The sequence below is a fragment of the Diceros bicornis genome, chromosome 14 (assembly GCF_020826845.1).
Source record: "Diceros bicornis minor isolate mBicDic1 chromosome 14, mDicBic1.mat.cur, whole genome shotgun sequence".
NCBI classification, from domain to species: domain Eukaryota; kingdom Metazoa; phylum Chordata; class Mammalia; order Perissodactyla; family Rhinocerotidae; genus Diceros; species Diceros bicornis.
The window spans coordinates 27538753-27552158 of NC_080753.1; positions in this window are offsets into that span (position 1 = coordinate 27538753).

A 13406-nucleotide genomic window follows, 5' to 3' on the forward strand; every position below is an offset into this window, starting at 1 on the left:
AAATTGGAGGAGATTGGAGGAGTGAGCTGGGGTATCCAGGCGCACGTGGGATGTCAGAGGAAGTCTGAGCTTTCCCCGCAGGCAGAGCAGTGTAGGCAGCTGGGCAGTGATCCTGCTGACTCCAGGCCTGAGCCGGCACCCACCATACAAGGGAGTCCAGGCAGGAGGTGGAAGGAGGGGCGCGCGCTCTCTCCGATTCCTTACAGTCTCAAAGAGAGGAGGCAAGGGAGACGGGAGGCCATGGATAAAATCGCTAGTGCCTCCAGCAAGCCGGTTCCACGCTCCCTGAGCCTTTGTTCACTGCAAAACACACAGATCAGGTTCTGCTTCCCCTCCGGAGCAGGAGGCTCTGGTGTTTATGGCTTCGAACGAGGTGGGGAGAGGGGCGGAGGCGCTGGTGGAGAAGGGGAGGGGAGCTCCCTCAGAACCGCTCAGACCCACTCTGCTTCCTTCTAACTGTGTAGTTCCAGGCAGGTTCCTGCATTTCTCTGGGCCGCAGTGTCCTCATCTGGAAAGTGGCAAGAATAGCACCCACTTCCCGGGGTTCTTAGGGGAACAAATGTGACAACACGTGTGAAAGCATATGTTCCTCACCAGAAGAAACGGAGGATGGTGGGCTAGTGCCATTTTGTGGAATACCCAAAAAGAATACTCATTTCTAAATGTGTCTTGTTGAAATAACAGGACCTTTCCCTCCCTGCCCAAGGGTTTGCTGAGTGTAAACCGCCTTGCGGGCTGCCCTGGAGCACGGAGGAGATGGAGGCTGGCGGATGGGTTGGAGATCAAACAAACCCAGACGGGAAAGAGCGTGAGGACTCTGTGAGGGGAGCAGGATAGTTTCAGCCTATAGGAATCCTGAGAAGGGGGGAATTGGGCTGGAGAGGCAGGAAGTGTGGCTAAGCAGGGCTGGAGAGGTCAGAATTCCAAGTGAGAGGAGTCACCAGGTAGAAGCAGGAGCCTCCCCCAAGGAGGGAGGCAGGGCAGGGAGCTCTGTGTGCTGGGGCGATCTGGTGGGAAGGGCCGGCTATGGTTCCCGGAGTCCGTTCTCTCAAATACACACCATGCATCTTGATAGAGGAAGAGACCACAGAGGAAGAGACCCTACCCCACAGGAGCCCCTCCAAGCCCTTGCCCCTCTTGCTGTCTTTCTGCTACCCACTCCAAGCAGAGCCCCATCCCTGAATCGGTCCAGCCATCTGCTTTCATTCTCCAGGATGCTGAGATCAGCAGGAGAAAATGATACCTTCCTGTCGGTCCTGGAGTCCCTACAAAAAAAATTCATTCATTCAACAATATTTATTGAACATCTACTATTTATATCCACTATTCTAGGCCCTGGGGGACACATCAGTAAACTAAATGGAGCTACATTCTAGTGTAGAGAGACAATAAACAAAATAAATAAGCAAAATATATGGTAAGTGCTATGGGGGAAAAGGAAGGAGAAAAAGGGGCCTTGGGAGGGGGTTCAATTTAAAGAGAGGAGTCGGAGAGGATTTCATGGAGAAAGTGACTTCTGAGTAAAGACCTGAAGGAGGTGAGAGGGAGCCATGTAGGCATCTGGAGGGACAGCATTTCAGGCAGTGGGAACAGCAGGTACAAAGACCCTTGGTGGGAGTGTGCCTGGCACGTCTGAGCAACACAAAAGGCCAGTGTAGCTGGGGTAGAGTGAGAATGGAGAGTAATAGGTGGTGACATCAGAGAGTTAGTGGAAAAATCCAGTCGTGGAGGGCCTTGTAGTCTGTTGTAAGATCCTCATCCTCAACTGGACCCTCAACATTGTGTTTGGTTTCCTTCTTTCCAGCCACACTTCAATTATTTCAAAATTTCAAATTCCCTGTACCAATTATGGTGCATTCCGCTATAAGTAACAGAAAAACCAACTGGCAGTGGCTCAAACCATCAGGACATATATTATGTACTGGAAAAGTATCTGAAGGTAGTGGGTCCCAAAGCTAGTATAACAGTTCACAGATGTCATCAAGGACCCAGGCTTTTCCTGTTTTTCCATTCTGCCATCCTTAAGTGTCTCCTCATGGTGACAAGACAGCTGCTGCAGTTCGAAGCCTCACACCCTCTCCCAACAACTTCCCAAGTAGAAATGAAGGGGTCAGGCAGAGAAAAACGTATGTGTAGAGTGAGAAGACAGAAGATTTTCTCCTCATGTATGTCTCTTATCATGGAAGAAAACGGTTTCCCAGAAGACCCAGCAGACTATCCCTTATATCCCATTGCCCAGAATGGGGTCACACGTCTACTCCTAAGCCAATCACTGGCAGAGGGGAATAGATGGTCATAACTGATTTGTACCAATCATGATTCATCTTGGGGCTGGGAGCATTGACTCCTGGAGAAAACTGGGGCTCTGCTAGCAAGGGAGAAGGAATGCTGTGGAGTAGGTGGTGGACGTGTCTGCCACGCCCACCCCAATCCCCACTGCTCCCCTTCTGGAACACAAGGGAAACAAAGACCTCAGGCTCCCTCAACCGCCCACCTGCCTCCCACCCCATCTATGATCCCTCCAGCTGCACCCTGGAGCCCAGTCCTCAGGTTACCGCTCCACTGAACTCACCATCGTTCTTCCTAAATCAGGCACTCTCCCTGGCTCTCCTGTCCCAGCAAATGGCACCATCCATCAGTCTGAGCAGAAAAGTAGGTGGCTGCCTAGACTCTCCCCCTCACTTACTCTCCACATCCCCTCTTTAATCTTTTTTCTTCGTAGCTCTTCAAGATGTCACCTCTCTTTCCATCCTTACTGTGACTACTTTGGCTCAGGCCCTGGACCACTGCCACAGCCTCTTAACCTGGTCCCTGCCTCCAGTTTCTCCCCCTTCCACACTAGGGCTGGGAGTAAAGTGAGGTGAGCGAGGCCCCTAGGGGGCAAAATGTAAGGAAGTGCCCAGTCACAGGGTCGCGTTGCAGCTCTGCTCCCCACCATCCTCCACGCTGCAACCAGGCTGACTCGTCTAAAACACGAATCTGATCACGAGGCCATTTAAGCTCGGAACTGCCCAGGAGCTCCCCTCTGCCCTGGTAAGAAATCAAACTCCTTAGAACAATCTGCAGACTCCACCTGTCTTCCCAGCCTCTTCTCCCATTCCCTCCTTCCCCATGCACATCATGCCTCAGTCATTCTAGTCATCCTCACGCCATCCTCGTTGCACCCTGGGTGCATCCTACAACACCCTTTACCCATCTTCTGTGCTCCCCTAACTCTATTTTTCTATTGTGAAATATTTAAGACCTACATAAAAAGTATAAATAATAATGAAACTAACACCCTTGTACTGCCACCATCACCCAGCTTAAGAAATAAGACATCACCAATACAGTAGAAGTCCCCTGGCACCTGACCCTTGTCTCATCCCTCTCCCCAATTACTAGGATGATCATTCTTCTGCTTTTGATGTTTACTGTTTATACAGCATGTATTTGAATAGTTAAGCAATACACAGTATTGTTTTGAATATTTTGAATGTTTTGAAACTTTAGGGAAATAGTATCAGATGGTTTACATGCCTCTGCAACTTGTTTTTTCATACGACATTATGTTTGCGAGATTTATCCGTGTTGATGTGTGTAGCTCTAGATCAGAGGTGGGCAAACTTTTCTGGAAGGGAAAGATAGTAAATATTTTAAACTTTGTGGGCCCAACAGTCTGTTGCAACTACTCAACTCTGCCATTAGAGTGAGAAACAGCCATAGACAATATGTAAATGAGTGAGCGTGAGTGTGTTCCCATTCAACTGTACTGACAAAAGCCGCAGCAAGCTAGATTTGGCCTGTGGGCCTCAGTTCGCTGATCACTGCTTTAGACCATCATTGCTGCATCTTTCTTTCTATGACTACACCACAATTTATCACTCCATTCTTCTATTGATGGACATAGTTGATTGAATTATTGTTCCTAACGCTTTACCCCATGGCTGTCTAGAACTATTCATTCACACCCTTTGCCATGTGGAGTAGATGGAGAATATATCCCTGCACCATGAACCTTGGATTTGGTCTAATGGAATTTAACAAACAGAATGCTAGAGAATGTGATGCAATCAGAGGTTTGAAATGGTTTATCTTGGCCTCTTGCAGTCCTGCCATTTGCCACGAGAAGAGCAAGCTCCCAGCAAGCTGTTATCTCATCGGCCTGAGTCCCTGAATGAGAGACACATGGAGCAGATGTGAACTTGAGCAGAATCACTCTAGCTAACCTGCAATCCAGTGACAAGAAGTAAATGTTTGTGCTTGTAAGTCACTGAGATTTTTAGAATTATTTGTGATACAGCATTATTGCAGCAGTAGCTGACAAATACAATGGACATTTAAGTTGTTTCCAATTCTTTGCTATTGCAACAAAGTACATGCCTGGAATACATCAACTGGTGCACCAGTGCATCTTCAACTTTTCTAGTTAACGCTGATTTGTTTTTTTTAAGTTTTATATCAATTTACACTCCACCAGCAGTGCATCAGAGTTTCCATGGCTCCACATCCTTGTCAACACTTGGTTTTGTCAGATGTCTGCTGATCTGATGGTACGAAATCGCATTGCCTAACTCTTATTCATCTTTCCCTTTCTCTGAGCCTCCTTCCCTAACTCCTCGCTCTGAACTAGCGCCACATTCCCAAATCTATAGCTCCTTATGCTTGCCTCTCTCACAGTGCTAGTAATATAGCACTTGTCTTTTAGCCTGTCACCAGAAAACCCCTGTCCCTCAGCCTCAGTACAAAGCTCAGCACATAGTAGGCACTTAGCAAATAACTGTTGAATGAAGGTTTGATGAGAAACATTAATGAGGCTGGTCAGCTCCTGCCCTGGGGGAGTGTATGAGCTGACACAACACACTCATCACAGGTAGAATCCACACATCAAGGTGTGTAAGATGTCAGAGACTGATTGCTTTTCCTGTGGGTATCCGACTTGGGCTTTGAATGCTACTTGTTTTTATGCTAAAAATGTGATCAGACCAAGGTGGATCTCAGGGGACTAGCAGTAGCTAGAGAAGTGAGTGAAAGCTGAACCCTGAGGGTCTGGGAATGTTTTGTGGGCAAATGCAATATTTAAAAAGCAGGTTACTCACATAGTAAAGAGCTAGCATTTGTCGCACACTGTTCTAAGCCCTTTATACATATATGGAGCTTTATACATATATGGAGCCTTACAACAACCCTAGGGGGGTAAATATCAGAGGAGGAAACTGAGAAAAGCGACTTGCCCAAGGTACCCAGCTGGTGAGTGGATGACCTGGATTGGTTTGAACTCAGGCAGTCTGGCTTAAGGGCCCGAACTTTTTTTTGTTTTTTTTTTTGTGAGGGAGATCAGCCCTGAGCTAACATCCATGCCAATCCTCCCCTTTTTGCTGAGGAAGACTGGCCCTGGGCTAACATCCGTGCCCATCTTCTTCCACTTTATACAGGACGCCGCCACAGCATGGCCTGAACAAGGAGGGCATCAGTGCGCGACCGGGATCCGAACCCCGGGCGGCTGCAGGGCAGCACGCACACTTAACCGCTACGCCATGGGGCCGGCCCCGCCAGGCCCTGAACTTTTTTTATTTATTTATTTATTTTTTACCCAGGGGTAATCTCTGTTAACATTTTAATATGTTTTCATCTAGCTTTTTTTTTTTTAATTGATGTTTTAATGGTTTCTAACATTGTGAAATTTTGGGTTGTACATTTTTGTTTGTCCATCACCCCATATATGACTCCCTTCACCCCTTGTGCCCACCCCCCACCCCCACTGCCCGGGTAACCACAGTCCAGTTTTCTCTGTCCATGTGTTGGTTTATATTCCACATATGAGTGAGATCATACAGTGTTTGTCTTTCTCTTTCTGGCTTATTTCACTTAACATAATACGCTCCAGGCCCATCCATGTTGTTGCAAATGGGACGATTTTGTCTTTTTTTATGGCTGAGTAGTATTCCATTGTATATATATACCACATTTTCTTAATCCAATCGTCAGTCGAGGGACACTTAGGTTGCTTCCACTTCTTGGCTATGGTGAATAATGCTGCAATGAACATAGGGGTGCATAAGCCTCTTTGGATTGTTGATTTCAGGTGCGTTGGATAGATTCCCAGTAGTGGTTTTTTTTTTTTTTTTAATCATTTAAATTTTATTTAGCAAAGTAAAACATGCGTATGTTTAAGAAAAAGAAAACCTATACCCAAGAGCTTAAAATGAAAAGGAACAAGATTCCACCCTTAAACTCAAGAGTCAACATCTTGAATAGAAACATAAACATATCAAACTGACACTATTTGTTTTCCTCTACGAAAATTGAGTTAACAGAATATCCATCTAAGTCACAAAGACAGTTTACAAAATAACTTGTATTGCTCTTGTGACAGTGGAAAACAATTAATCATCATTGCAGAACATTTTAAAAATACACATGAGGAAATTAACATTTTGATGCATATCCATACATGCACATAATTTTTTTTAACGAAAATGAGATTACAGTGTACATGTGATTTCATTAAACCATACGTGATGCTCATCTTTCCATGTCATTAAATATCCTTCCATTTCACTTTTGGTTTGTTTTTATTTTAGTAGTATGATTCACATAAAACTTAAATGTTCTAAAGTTTAAAGAATCTCCAGCTCTTGCAGCAGTGTTGGGATCAGGTAATTTCAGTCAACAGTGGGAATTGTGTGTGAAGGTATCCTTCAGTCTCATACGGGCCACTGAGAACACTTAGTGTTTGAAGGGGCAGGGACTTAAGAGTCCTGCAGGGATTGCAGAAATCAACCGAAACTTAGTTAACAACTCAGCCTGGAAGGGAAAAGTTCTAATTATTCCTCAACATGTCAAGACTCAGTGGATGGTGAATGCGCCAGTCACAAGTCTGGAGTTTGTCCATTTTTTGGTGGGAGATAATCTCTTTTGTATGTTTATAATTCCCTTATAAATTATCATAAGCACAACTACTACAGTCATTAATGCAACTAAAAAAAAAAATCCAGCATCTCTCTCCCTTTTTGTAAGTCCTGCCCCTGTCTCGCCATCTGCATCCCGCTCAGAACCATAAGGGGCAAGCATTCAGAAGCTCGATGGCCTGCTGTCAGGCAGCAGTCTAAAATGTACCAGGGAAGGGCCGCCGGTGGCTTAGCGGTTAAGTGCGTGCGCTCCACTGCTGGCAGCCCAGGGTTCGGATCCCGGGTGCGCACCAACGCACCGCTTCTCCGGCCATGCTGAAGCCGAGTCCCACATACAGCAACTAGAAGGACGTGCAGCTATGACATACAACTATCCACTGGGGCTTTGGGGGAAAAATAAATAAATAATTAATTAATTAAAACGCACCAGGGAAGAAGCTAGTCTACCTCTTCCTTCATCTCCACTTCCTCTGTGAAATGAAAACACAATGATGCTACAAGCACACCAAATCTAGGCCGGGGATGTCATTTCCTCTCGGCACCCAGGACAATGGACACACCGGCCGCTACCAGCGTTTCCAGAAGATGGCGGCTGCGCTACGCTGAGTCTGGGCAGAGTGCGTCCCGGCCGGGGCAAGTTGGAAGTGGCATTACGGAGACTTTCTGGAGGGACTGAGTAGCAGAGGAGATCAAACAGAGAAAGGGAATTAAAGACGACTCTGAATACGAGAGCTAACGCCGGTGGCCACACACAGCGCTGGCGGAAGTTGCCCCGGCTGGGGCGAGGCCCTGAACTTTTAATCACCATCTTCTGCTGCTGTTCTGGAAACCGTCTCACACACACACACACATGCACGCACACAAGGCAATTGCTTTAGAGATCAAGGAACTTGGCACCTTCCAGAGACCCCTTCTCTGAACGCTGAGAACTCGACTGGATGGCATGGTTTTGTTTGATATGTTATATCAAGGTCATATCCAAAGGTCAGAGGTCTGAGAGATCCTTGGGAAGGGCATCTCTGCTGCCAGGCAGCGTGATGGAAATAACACAGGTCTGGGATTCAGGAGACTTAGGTTTTAATCCAAGCTCAGTCACAGTCTTAGTTTAGGTTATTTTTGTTACAAGAAGAAAAAAAATCATTAATAACTCCAAAATGAAGAGGAAAGATGTATTGTAAGCGATGGGTGGTGCTGATAAGACACTCAAAGGTTGATCCAAGAACTGGATCATTGATAGGACCACGCATGCATTCTGTCCCTTTCTCTCTGGGCTAAGACCAGCATCTCATTCCGGGGTCAAATTCCTGGGGGATGAAATCTGATTGGCCCCAGCTTCAGCTAGGTGTTTTTCTCTGGTCCAATCAGCTGTAATGAGGAAGGCGAGATCATATAAACCTCAGGAAAGGGGGGCCACTGTGAGCTAGCCAGATATCTCTAGAAGGTGTCTAACAAAGTTATTGATTCACTGTAGATCTTAGAGAAGCCATCTTCCTTCCTGGGGCTTGGTTTTCTCATTTGTAAAATGATAGATTTTATCTATGTCTTGTTCACCATTACATCAACTATGCCTGGCACATGGTAGATATTTGACAAATGTTTGTTGAATGAATGAACAGACTTGAGTGATCTCTATATTGCCTTCTGATTCTGATAATCTGTCTTCTAGAATTCTTCTGTGTGAGATGTGTGGGTGCTGGGAGCTGACAGTGAGGAAGAAGAGGGAGAGAAGGGTGGACAGACACTTGCTGCAGGTGCCCAGGGAAGCGAACTTCAGCAGTCTTTTCCCTGGGCATCCCTCCAGTGCCAATCCTCTGTCCTCATCAAGCAGCCTTCAGGATGGAATTAGGCTTCTCTAATGGACTCTGTGCCTAGAGGGATAGTGCCTTTTATTAGCAGTTAAATTTGTTTCCTGACAGTAGCCAGCACAGTGCCATCTGGTAAACATGGTCCAAAGGAGAGGACCCTGGATTGACACCAACGTCTAGAATCCCAGACTCTTCCAGACTTCTGCGACCTGAGTGGATCACTTAACCCCTCTGAATACCAGAGTCTTCATTGGCCAAACAGATATGAGAATATTTGTTCTGCCTCATTCATAGGAGTGCTTGAAGGATATTGTGGATAAAATTATCCAAAATAATTGAACTACATTTATGGTGTGCTAACTAGGTGCCAGGCATAGCATTATGGGCCGAAATAGATTATTTTGTGTAATCCTCACATAAATTTTATGAGCTACCTACTATTATTATCTCCATTTTACAGATGAGGAAATTGAGGCCCAGAGGTAAAGTAACTTGCCCAAAGTCACACAGTTGATGAGCAACAGAGCCAGGTGCCACCCTCTGAACCATTACACTCTACTGCCTTTGTTTGTGGCCCAACTGGAGAGAGACATAGAACCATGTAGTGGGAATTATTATTATTACTTCCCAGGGCCTAAGCCCCCTTGGATAAGCTAAACATTGAGGTTCCAGACATATGGACCTAGAAGACCAAAACTTTGACTCCAGGGAAGCAGAACTTCAGGGCTTATTCCCTGAGGGGAAAAAAACAAAAAACTCAGTCTAAAAACTATACAAATTAAGAACTCTCTGGGCTTTAAGAGAGAGAAACCCAGCTCAAAATAGCTTATTCAAAAAACGGGATTGGTTGGCCCCTCCTGGGAGGGGCAAGGGTGAGGAACCTGGAACCTGAGCTGCAAACATCTACAGGACACTCTCTCTCACCGTCTCTCGAAGCCGCCGCTGTATGCATGCTGCCTGCCTCCCTCATACTCCACACGAGCTTCTTCTCATGGAAGGAGACACAGCTACCAGCAGTTCCAGGATCACATCCCAACAGCTCTGCAACCAGACCTTAGATGGGATTTCATATCCAGCTAGAGATTAAAAATCTCAGTGAAGAACTCCTATTGGTCCACCTCGGGTCATGTGTTCTCCCCTCTGAACCAATCACTCTGGCCAGGAGCATGTAGTTCTATGATTGGCTGCCCAGCTTGGGTCATATGCCACCCATGTGATCAGTGGGAGTGGGTCTGTTGTTGAAAGGAGGGGGGTGTGGAGATGGCAACACAGATATGGACTCTGGGGGAATCTCTGAAGCCAGTGGTCATCCACACTTGTGTCCTCTCCAACTGGCGACTCCAACCTTCGTTTCCCACTTCTCAATCCACATCTGCTAATAAAAATCACCAAATGGGCTGTTAGTTTCATATTCCTGTCTCTTTCTTCAGAGGGGTTCAGGTGGTCTATACAGATGGAGGGGTGAGCCCGTGCTCTTCTGTAAGCCACTTCGTTCACGGATGTACCTCAGCTCCCTTATCTGCAAAATGGGGGTGATCGAGCCTGCCCGACTTTCCTTACAGAGCTGTGTGAGGATCCAAGAGCTAATGGATGTGAAAATTGCTTTAGAAAGAACAAAGTGCCGTATTTACAAACACAGGATGCATTTATTGATTTATTTATGCTCCTTTGTGTTCCAAAAAGGGATTTGAGGTAGTTTACCAAAATGCACATAATACAGTGAGATAAAAATAGACAAAGTGATAGAGCAAAGGGAAAACAAGGGTAGAAAAATAAAATAAAGCCAGGGAAAATGCTAGTACATGGAAACCTGTGCTCAGAATCCCTGAACAAGATCAGATCTGAGCTTCCTCATGAACAAAAAAGTGGGAAGCATGATCAGTTACCAACGGTCCAGTAGCCATAAGGTAAAAATATATCAGCACGCTGGGAAAGGCCACGTAGGTTACCTTGGCACTAATGTCGGATAGAAATTTCTTCTCATCAAGAAGATATTATGGGATGGAGTGACCTGCATATTCGCAATATTTAGATCCCTGTACTTTTGTTTCCAAATGTCACGTGACCTCTACTTCAGGGTCTCCTGTGGATTCATCACCTATTTATGATTTGATTTAATTTAGCTAAAAGTACTGGATACCAACTAAACAGCAGGCAGAAACATTTTTCCATCTATTTTACTTTGTTTTCTTTTTATGGTAAAATGCGGTTGGGTGCAAGGGGTGGTACGTGAGGTCCCCAGCAAAGTATGGGACAAAAAAGTTCGTCTTGGCTTAGCTGAAACATATAAAAATCACGAAGACATAAAACTGATCCAAGCGGGACATAAAGACACTGCTGCCTTTGCCTCAGCACTTGGGCTATAATCTGCTGCCCTGGAACAAAATTCAAACATAAATCAGCCTCCACTGTATTTTTAACCACCTACAAAATTCTTCATTTCCTGCCTGAAATGCTTCTGATGGTGAACAATTCCATTCTCCCTCACTCCTGCTCTGAGGTGCCCTCGGGGCAATGGTGGGGGTCCAGGTCTGGGTCCCACAGGTCAGGCAAGCCCAGGATGGGACAAGGGAGAGAAGAATGGACCCAGGGGTCTCCGTGACCGATAAGCCAGGGCTGTGGCGAGCCTATGCAGTGCTTTTGCACAAAGTTGAAAAGGGTGCCCCCTGTAGGCACAGGAAGCCCCCTGGGTTCCCACCTGGGATACCTTCGCTCTGTTCTTCACCTAACCCAATCTTGTCTATCCTCCAGGACCCATAGCCTCCACAGAGCCGCCCCCAATACCCACAGCATTCTCTCTTTTCTGAGCTCCTAATGCATCAACAGTAAGTACCAGACAGCTGGCATTTAATTGTATGATGTCTGGCATTCACTATTTCCTGTCGTCAGTCTGTCTCTCTAACTAGACTGAAGATATCTTGAGGGTAATGATTGGTTCTTATTTTATATGTCTACCTTACAGCCAACGAGGGTGCCTTACATCTGGGCACTTTACAAATAACAAGGTCATTATAAACAGAATTCTAGGGTGTCTAAGCAGTCTAGTTCCACCCCCGCCAGTGCCCATTTCACAGACTTGGAAATGGAGAACCAAAGAGGAGGCTTGACCTGCCCAAGGTCATGCAGCGAGAGCCTGGCCTAGCTGGGAACAAGCCCAGTTCTCCCGTGTGCCAATGCAGTGCTCTATTTCCCTTAAACGCTTAGCTCTAAAACTCCCAAATAGCCAGTCCAGAACCACAGCTCACTGGAGAACAAAGACAGACAGACAGACAGCCCACAGTAATCCATCTGTGTGTGGGCAGAATTTCCAGCATGAAGCCAGGCCAAGCTGCATTAGGCTCAGCAAACAGCTCCTGTGGGAATCAAAGCTGGTCTTTGTATGTACCAGGGGTATGAAAGGACCTCAGTGGCTTACCTGGGGCTCTTTCAGCCTCCCTGACACCACGGGGGGTCACCACTGTCTGCACACGAAACCCATGATTTGATGATGGTCTCAGCTGGATGGACAAGTAGAGAGGTGGAGAGAGGGTCTCCTCTCTACGGAGAGATGCTTGTGAGTGTTGGGGGTGCCTTTTGCAGTGAACTAGGCACTCTTGGTAGCAGGAAATAATGCAAGTATTTGCTCAAAACTCCTAACTACAGATACTTTACGATAGTGTCAAAACTGATAGAAACCAATATCAAAATAATAACAAAAAGTACAAATGGCAACAATTGCTAAGTGAAATCCTATAATGAAAAGCTCGCAGCAAGTGCATCAGTCCGCTGAGCTCTCCTGGTCACTCACAAGCCACAGCACACACCACTTAGTAATTCTCACGATGACCCTACAAGCCTGGCCCAACGAACTTGTTTTACAGACATGGAAAGGGAGGCTCAGCGAGCTTAAGTATCATGCCCCAATCACACTGCTGCTAAGTGACTGGGATTGGAATCCAGGTCAGTCTCACTCTGAAAGCCCCTTCTTTCACTACAATCCTCGTAGGCTCTCATTCCAGCCCCATTTCAAGCATTCGTTGCATTATAAGAACCATGGGACAAGGTTTAGTTTGGAAAATCCAAGTCTCTTCCAGGAGAAGGACGACAGCTCGCCCATCATTTCAGGGGGTAATGGGGGAGAGAGACGAGGGACCAACATGAGGCGCATCCAGATCTCCGTAGCTTTTTCTCGGTGCCAAACAAACGCAGACGGAGCCACTTTGAAAAGAACACAATGTTTTTCCTCCTCTTCTCACCTCCTCTGGGCCCATGCCTTGTGATAATTGGGAAGCACAGAGTCTGGTTTTTCTGGGATTGGAACCAATGCTACGAAGAGTGTTCTGACAATAAATGCTGTTGGTTGACAGTTGATGGACAATGTTCTTGAGTAAGTTTTTTCCTGTGCTGGGTGTTAAACTGAGAACTGCACTAAACAACTGCTCAACAGCCTGCTTCCTGTTGAGACAGAATTTACTGCACTTTCCCTCTGTGGGCCTCAGTCAGGTGGCCAGGCGAGATGATATCTCAGGTCCCCTCCAGCTCCATCATTCAATGACTCTATCAAGAAGAGAACACAGATCTGAAAGCATTTTTTTTCCCCCAAATACTGAGTCGGGGTTATTATTCACACACAGAAACACAGGCTCCAACGGAGAGATAACTGGTCAGAAAATAAGGAGCTTTGATTCTGGTCTCATACTCTTTGACCCAACAGTTCCACTTGTATGAATTT